Consider the following 9553-nt stretch of genomic DNA (forward strand, 5'->3'; position numbering starts at 1 on the left):
TATATATGACAGATTTAGCAGTATACATTATATACACTATTGTATACACAGTAATACTGTAACTAAAATGGGCTAGATAGGCCCACATGATGCAGCAGGCCATTTTGATAGTATTTTAGGATAGGTTTGGGCCTGCTAATCCAAACAATTTTGAGGAATTGACAAAAGCACCACTGCTAATCTGTTACATAGAATTAGCAATTTATAGCCCAACTTTATTTAGCAATTAATACTCCAAATTTTTTTTTTAAGAATCCCATAGCTTAAGAGTGAAATTACCTTTTATCCCTATTTTTTTTCTAATTACATAAATCTCATTTTTTTATACATATCTTGGGTATATATTTAAGGATCCGGATACATTATTATTGATACATCACGTATCAATCTGTGACACTTATTAAGGAAAATAAAACTGAAATTAAATTAAGATTTCATAATATCCATTTTTCCCGTTAACTAAGGGGAAAAAATTGAAAATCAAATTAAGACCCTTAAATTGTGTTATTCCATTCTAAATTATTGTCAATAATTCAGTCATATAGCGTAAAGGAACCAAAAATTCAAATTTCTTCTCCCTTTTCATTGAAGAACCTTCAAAATTATGAAGCAACTCTCATGTCAAAGGAAATGACAGAGAGCTGAATAATGATTCTAATCAACCTTTGCTTGAGAGTGCAAAAGGTGGCAGTAAAGGTCTTTTCGATTCCACCCAAGAAATCTCTTGAGAGTGCAAAAGGTGACAGTAAAGGTCTTTTCAATTCCACCCAAGAAATCTCTACTTGTGAAATTAATATTTTAGAGCAACTAAAAACATCAGTTAATTCAAAAAAAATTGATTGAGTGGATATAAATGCTAATCATTGTGAAAGTTGTATCTATTTGTGGTTCCTTCATACTCCATTGAGAAATCTGCGATTGTGACTGTTCAATTTTATATGCATCTTTTCAATGAAGAATGTTAAACAATTTTGTTTTAAAAAATAAATAAATAACAGGTTAGTGACTATTATATTTAGATCTCAACATGTATGAATTGTTTCTTCTCTCTTAAGGAGTTTCTTACTAATCATTGTCATATTTATTGTATGAGGTTGTTGATTATTGATGTGTATCTAATAGATGTAGTAAAGTGTGTATAAAAAGATGTATCATATACTTATTGCATTAATTCTATATTAAAATTAGTGATTAATGTATCTTGTTTTTGTTTGCGGATCACTGTACTATTTTTTTTTAATGATACATGAGAGATTTGCTACTTTGTAGTGAATTATCATATAATGTATCGGTAACTTTTAAATGTTTGCAGGTTGTTACATCTTCTGAATTTATTTTTTCAGTGAGTTCCAGAATTTGTGTTGAAAAAAATTGTGTTGCTACCTTGATACAAAAGGATGCTTGGATGATTAAGGAATCAAATGGGGGGGGGGGGGGGGGGATCCAGATAAAAAGCTAACAAAACACACAAAATGTCGTGGACGTTGTGGACAAAAAGGTCACAATAGACGAACTTATACTTTCTTTTCCAAAGATATTTGTGTTGACACCCAATTTCAGACCTCCACATTACATATTAATCATCAGGCTTCTTCAATTTCAAACGATTAAAATAATTAATTTTTTGTATGAAATTTCAAAAAAAAATATAGTTTTCAAGTTATTTTAAATAAGTTGTATCATTTCTCTTTAATAATATATGAGTTTTAATATAATTATGAGTATAATTATGTCATTTGATGAATATTCGGAATCATCTCAAAAAGTTTTATTTTTGACTTAAATATTTTATTAAATTAGTTTAGTTTAAATTATAGTTTTAATTCTGGATCATCTAATTTATATTTAAATTGATTATTTTATTTCATTAAGATTAAGAAACTTCTTAATTAATTTATAAACAATTTTTGGCCACTTCCGACCATTTTGTCAGCAGCCCAATTCAATTTTCTTAACAATCCAAACGAGACCAATCTCAGCCCCATTTTAATGAGAAAATCTTATCAAATATTTCTTAAAAAATGAGTCTAAAATAATCCCAAATCAACCGGACCATTCTTCTTAAAGCCCAGAGAAAAACTAGGTCTTATTTACTTTAAGCCCAGTTGCTGCCTTTTCTTCTTTAAGCGTGATTTTCAAATGTCTTCACCATGGCCAGACGTCTAATTCACCAATTTCCTGCAAATTTTGAATCTTGTCAGACGCATCTCTGTCTCCTTTTTTCCTCCTTTGACGCTTCAAAACGTCTATATCAAAAGTCTGCCTTTTTTCAGCGAAATCACGATTTTGTCAATGTTCTCTACCACACTCTTGGATAGATTTGAAGCAACCATTTCAAATTTCAAACGGCTTCAAATCCCGCTAAAAGTTTCAGTATAAATTATTGTTTTGATTGTTATTTAAAGTATATTGTATTGTATTAATAAATATAACAATGAAAATCCCAACCGATTTAGTGTGTTTGCATTGTTACTTAATTTTTTATAATTATATCTTTACATAATATTTTAAAATATTATTTTTATCCTTTATCTTAAATCTAGTCAAATCTCTTATCCTGGAATAATTAAGAATATTTTAGTAAATTTATAAATTACAATCAAATCAAACAATTAAAATGTTAATAAATAACAATAAACAATACAGTCTAATCAAACATTGTATTTACTATATAAAAAAGTACAATAGAGTATATATAATACATTATGAAACAATGGATAACTATGATCCAAATAATGAATAACTATGATCTAAACAAAGTGTAAATGTTTTGGAGTATTATGTTAAAAATATTTTTTTCAGTAATTGATGGTTTCTATGTATGTTGTAATCTCTGTTAATATTTCTTTAATTTTTTTTACGAAACCATTCATTTGTGCTTCTATTTAATCCTCATTGTCTTGTTGTTCTCCTTGTTTTCCGCTTCTGCTTGTTATGAGATAAGTCGTTGGAAGTTGGGTAAAACGTTTCATTTTTCGACAAGAATGAAGTCTCTTTTTGTAATTCTTCTTTATAACAAGAATTCATTACCTCTATTAAATTTCCTTCTGTTGAGTCTCAAAAACTATTTGTAAAATGGTTGTTTGAGCCTCTTAGGACTGCCTCTCTGTTGAATTATAGAAACTATTCAAATTTATCAAGTCTAATTATTAATTTAGAGATCATCTTGAGCTATGTCTAAGTTAAATAATTAGTCCTAAATGTTCCTTCTATGCATTGTTCCATGTTTATGTCACGACCCAAATCGGGCCGCGACTGGCACCCACACTTATCCTATTATGTGAGCGAACCAACCAATCTAACCCCAATCGTTTACCAATAATAACAGAAAATAATGCGGAAGACTTGAACTCATTAATGGAAATCAATTAAATAACTTCTAAAAACTCAACAGCTATTATTATTCCCAAAATCTGGAAGTCATCATCACAAGAACATCTATCCTCAAATTTCTAAAGCTAAGAGTATCTAAGAAACTAAACATAAATAATAGCTAGTCTATGCCAGAACTTCAAGGCATCAAAACATGAAGAAGAAGATCCAGTCCAAGCTAGAAGTTTTAGCTCACCCTGAAATCTGGTGTGACGAAGACTGGCTAGAGTTGCGGTTGAGTTGAAGACGACGGCAAGTTTGCTGCACTCCACAAATAATCAAAAAGAAAACATACAAGTAGGGGTCAGTACAAAACACAGGTACTGAGTAGATATCATCGGCCAACTCAAAATAGAAAACAGTATATATCAGATAATATCATAAAATCAACTACCATACTCAACATGCGGCATTTACAATTACCATAACCCTTGGTCATAACACCAAGCTCATCAATGAGGACTCACGCCTCCCCCTCATACTCATTTGGGATTTAGATTCATTAAATTGGGTATATTAACATGTTTCAAGATTCATTCTCTTTACTAATCCTTGTGTTGGAACGTGACACTCCGATCCTCATCATACTATCCTGGTACCGGAACGTGGCACCCGATCCATATATTCTATCCTGGTGTCGGAACGTGACACTCCGATCCTCATATACTATCCTGGTACCGGAACGTGGCACCCGATCCATATTCTATCCTGGTGTCGGAACGTGATACTCCAATCCTCATATACTATCCTGATACCGGAACGTGGCACCCGATCCATATTCTAACCTGGTGTCGGAACGTGACACTCCGTTCCTCATATACTATCCTGGTACCGGAACGTGGCACCCGATCCATATTCTATCCTGGTGTCGGAATGTGACACTCCGATCCTCATATACTATTCTGGTACCGGAACGTGGCACCCGATCCCCTAATCTCACTACTTTCGTTCATCAAGCCTTCTTTTATACCAAGGCATCATCATTAACAAAGTAGATTAGGGTTTCTTTTTCATGATTTAGGATTCAATAGCTTCATCATGCTTATTTTATCACAATTATATAATCACAACATACAAACACACAATTAAGCATATAGAAGGGTTTACAACACTACCCAATACATATCATTCGCTATTAAGAGTTTACTACGAATAGTGTAAAAACCATAACCTACCTCCACCGAAGATTCATGATCAAGCAAGCAATTTAACTCAAAGTTACCTCTTTTAACCCCCAAGTAATTGAGTTATTAATATTAAACCACTAACTTTAGAATTATAAGCCGGAATAGTCTAAAACTCCCTTTAAAATAATTACAGAAATCCGACCCAGCCTGGGATTACGCAGCCTGTGACGGGCCGTCATGCCTGCGACGGTCCGTCCTGCTGCTCCATCACAGAGTTCAGAGACTCCATTCAATTAAAGGGTCTGTGACGGTCTGTTGTACCCACGACTGTCCGTCCTGCCATTCCGTTACGAAGTTCAGAGAGTCAATTTCAGTACCAAATTTTCAAAATTCTAAGTATTTTGGAACGAGACACCCTTGACGGTTCGTCGTGCCCATGACGGTCCGTCGTGGGTTCTGTCGTCTCAGCCAGTTTTTCCAGAAATAAAATCTGCTGCTCAAAACGACTAAACAGGTCGTTACAGTTTACAAATTTATTAGTCGTATAAGCATGATTCTAATTCTTAGGAAATCATAGTTAGTCTGATTCAAATTGTTTTCTTATTTTTATATTATTTGATTGGGTATTATATGGTCCTAGTAAGATTATGCCATGTACGTTTGTTCATATGCACAAATATATGTGGATTTGTCTATTTTTATTTGCTAATGTTTGAGTCATATCATGATCAACAAACATGCTAATTATCAAAAAGAAAATTTTGATATTTGATTTGTCTTATGGACTATTATACTTGTGCTAATTTTTATCTTTTATCTTTTGTGTGCATGAACTGTAACGACCTGTTTAGTCATTTTGAGCAGCAGACTTTATTTCTGGAAAAACAGGCTGAGGCGATGGATCCAACGACGGACCGTCATGGGCACGACGGACCGTCGCAGGGTCTCGTTTCAAAACACTTAGAAAATCTGAAATTGGATACTGAAAATCGACTCTCTGAACTTCGTGACGGAATGGCAGGACGGACCGTCATAGGTGTGACGGACCGTCACAGACTCTTCAGAGAAATTGAGTCTCTAAACTCTGTGACGGGCAGCAGGACGGACTGTCGCAGGCGCGACGGGCCGTCACAGACTGCGAAATCCCAGTCAGGGTCGGATTTCTTTACACGTTTTAAGGGACGTTTTGGACTATTCCTGCTATAATTATATATTTCGTGGGTTTATATTAATAACTCAATTTCTTGGAGGATAAAAGAGGTAACCTTGAGTTAAATTGTGGGTTATTATTGTCATCTTTTACACTTAATTACATGTTAATTAGGGTAAAAGAAAGAGGGTTTGAATAAGAAAAATAGAAAGAACAAAAAGAAAGAGAGAGAAGGGAATCGATAGAGAGAGACGCTCGAAAAGGGGGAAAAACACAAAGCTTTGGGAAAAATTTGCTTGCTTGATCACGAATCTTCGGTGGAGGTAGGTTATGGTTTCTCTTACGATATTCGTAGTAAACTCTTAATAGCGAATGATATGTATTGATAATATTGTAAACCCTGTTATGTGCTTAATTGTATGCTTGCATGAATGTAATTATGTAATTGTGATTATATAAGCATGATGAAGTTATTGAATCCCAAATCTTACAAAACCCTAATCTCTCTGTTAATGATGAGGCCTTGGTATAAAAGAAGGCGTGATGAACTAAAATAATGAGATTGATGATGTCTTGGTGAGAAAGAAGGCTTGATGAATTGATAGAAGGAGATTAGGGGATCGGGTGTCACGAACCGACACGTAGATTTAGGGGATCGGGTGTCACGAACCGACACGTAGATTTAGGGGATCGGAGTGTCACGTACCGACACAAGAGGATTAACGAATATGAGGGAGCGGAGTGTCACGTACCGACATAATAGAAATAAAGATAATGAATCTTGAAAGATGGTAATATACTCAATCTAATGAACATAATTCCCAAATGGGTATGGTATTGAGGCTTGAGTCCTCATGTGTGAACTTGACGGTAATTGTTAATGATATAGTACTTGTTGTTGCTACATGTTGAGTATCATAGTTGATTTTATGATATTACTTAGTATATATTGATTTCTATTTTGAGCCGATGATATCTACTCAGTACCCGTGTTTTGTACTTACCCCTACTTTTATGTTTTCTTCTTGTTTATTTGTGGAGTGCAGCAAACGTGCCGTCATCTTCGACTCAACAGTAACTCTAGCCAGTCTTCATTACTCTGGATATCAGGGTGAGCTAATGCTTCTAGCTTGGAATGGATCTTCTTCTTCATGTCTTGATGCCTTGAAGTTCCGGCATGGACTAGTTTTTATGTATTTTTAGCTTCTTAGAAACTCTTAGATTTAGTAACTTGAAGTAGATGTTCTTGTGATGATGACTTCCAGATTTTGGGGATAATAATAGTTGTTGAGTTTTTAGAAGTTATTGAATTGGTTTTTATTAATGAGTTAAGTCTTCCGCATTACTTTCTGTTGATATTATATTGAAATGTTAAAGTTTAGATTGGTTGGTTCGCTCACATAGGAGGGTAAGTGTGGGTGCCAGCCGCGACCCGATTTGGGTCGTGACAAACTTGGTATCAGAGCATTAGGTTCGTTGGTCTCATCACACAAGAACGAGTCTAGTAAAGTCTTAAGAAACGGTAGGGGGACGCCTTTACTTTTCTTTGAGAGGATATAAGACTTTAGGAAAATTCTATTCTTTCATTCTTTCTTTCGTGCTATTACTTTGGTCTAATTGGTATCTAGGTGATACAAATTGGCATCTGACCATTTTCACTCTATTTCGCAGATGGTTAGAACTAGTGCAACGACTACGCCAAGACCAACACCAGCACCAGCGGGACAGGGTGCGTCTGAGCCAGCCACTGGGGCTATAGCTCGAGGAAGAGCAGCGGCAAGAGGCCGTGGTAGAGGTCGTGGGAGGACGTCCTCTAGGGGAAGAGGACGAGCACCTAGCCCGTCTGATACTAGGGCGGTGACTCTTCCACCGACTGAAGAAGTAATAAGAGAAGGGGAGGATGGGGAAAATGAACAAGTGCAGAATGAGGGATTGCCACCCCAACCTACCCCAGAGATGATCAATCAGGTTCTCGCTTATCTTAGTGGGTTGTCTGATCAAGGTCAGGCACCTCCAGTGTTTTCTGTACCAACACCTCCGGTTTCAGAGGTACAACATGCAGCCACTATGGCTCCTCGTATGGATGTTTCATTGGACATAGGCACGTTTCCACGTCTGACTACTGGGCCTATAATGACAAATGATCAGCATGAATTTTTCAGTAAGTTCTTGAAATTGAAACCTCCAGTCTTCAAGGGTGCTGAATCTGAGGATGCTTATGATTTTCTAGTTGACTGTCATGAGCTACTACACAAGATGGGTATAGTAGAACGGTTTGGTGTTGAGTTCGTGAGTTATCAGTTTCAAGGGAACGCCAAAATGTGGTGGCGGTCACATATTGAGTGTCAACCAACAGAGGCACCACCTATGACTTGGGCCTCATTCTCTAGTTTGTTTATGGAGAAGTATATCCCCCGGACTTTGAGGGATAGGAAAAGGGATGAGTTCTTGAGCCTAGAGCAAGGTAGGATGTCGGTCAATGCATATGAGGCTAAGTTTCGTGCACTATCCAGATATGCCAGCCAACTTTGTTTCAGTCCCCAAGAGCGGATTCGTCGTTTTGTGAAGGGGTTGAGGTCAGAGTTGCGGATTTCAGCCTTACAGGTAGCGGCTACAGCAAAATCCTTCCAAGAAGTGGTAGATTTCGTGGTAGAGGTGGAAGGAGTGAAGCCAGATGAATTCACCATGGCATCGATATCAAAGAGGTATCGAAAGGGAGGTAAGTTTAATAGTTCTTACTCTAGAGGACAGGATTCCGGAGGTTACTCAGTTCGACCCATTCAGTCTTCACTACAGACTGTAGTTGGGGGTCCACCTCAGACCGGTCAACACTTCTCTGAGAGACCTATGCTTGACTCTAGAGAGTGTTATGGATATGGGGAGACTGGACATATTAGGAGAAATTGTCCAAAACAAAGTTATAGACCCCAATGGCTAGAGGTAGAGGTGGTCATGGTAGAGGCCGTTATTCTGGAGGACGTGGTGGTCGAGGTAATGATGGTCACCAAAATGGTCGAGGTGATGGGAAAATTGGAGCCACTACATCACAACATGGTAGGGGCAATGGACAGACAAACAATAGGGCCCATTGTTACGCTTTCCCTGGGCGGTCTGAAGCGGAGGCATCTGATACTGTCATCACAGGTAATCTTCTGGTTTGTGATTGCATGGCTTCTGTATTGTTTGATCCTGGATCCACATTTTCTTATGTATCTTCCTCATTTGCTAATGTTCTAAATTTACATTGTGAATTACTTGATATGCCTATTCGTGTTTCTACTCCGGTGGGTGAGTCTGTGGTAGTTGAAAAGGTATATAGGTCTTGTTTGGTGAACTTTGTAGGGAGCAACACTTATGTAGATTTGGTTATCTTAGAAATGGATGATTTTGATGTAATTCTGGGTATGACTTGGCTTTCTCCGCAATTTGCGATCTTGGATTGTAATGCTAAAACGGTGACATTAGCCAAGCCTGGGACAGATCCTTTAGTGTGGGAGGGTGACTACACTTCCAATCTGGTGCGTATCATCTCCTTTCTTCGTGCTAAGAAAATGATTAGTAAAGGGTGTTTAGCTTTCTTGGCACATCTCAAGGATGACACTACCCAAGTACCTTCGATTGAGTCGGTTTTAGTGGTCCGTGAGTTTCTGGATGTGTTCCCTGCAGATCTTCCTGGTATGCCACCAGATAGGGATATTGACTTCTGTATTGATCTTGAACCGGGTACTCGCCCCATTTCTATACCCCCTTATAGAATGGCTCCCGCGGAGTTAAGAGAGTTAAAGGCACAACATCAAGAGTTATTGAACAAAGGCTTCATTAGACCAAGTGCATCTCCTTGGGGTGTTCCGGTTTTGTTTGTAAAGAAGAAGGATGGGAGTTTTTGGATGTGCATAGACTACCA

This window comes from Solanum lycopersicum, chromosome 10 (genome assembly GCF_036512215.1).
Source record: "Solanum lycopersicum chromosome 10, SLM_r2.1".
NCBI lineage: Eukaryota > Viridiplantae > Streptophyta > Magnoliopsida > Solanales > Solanaceae > Solanum > Solanum lycopersicum.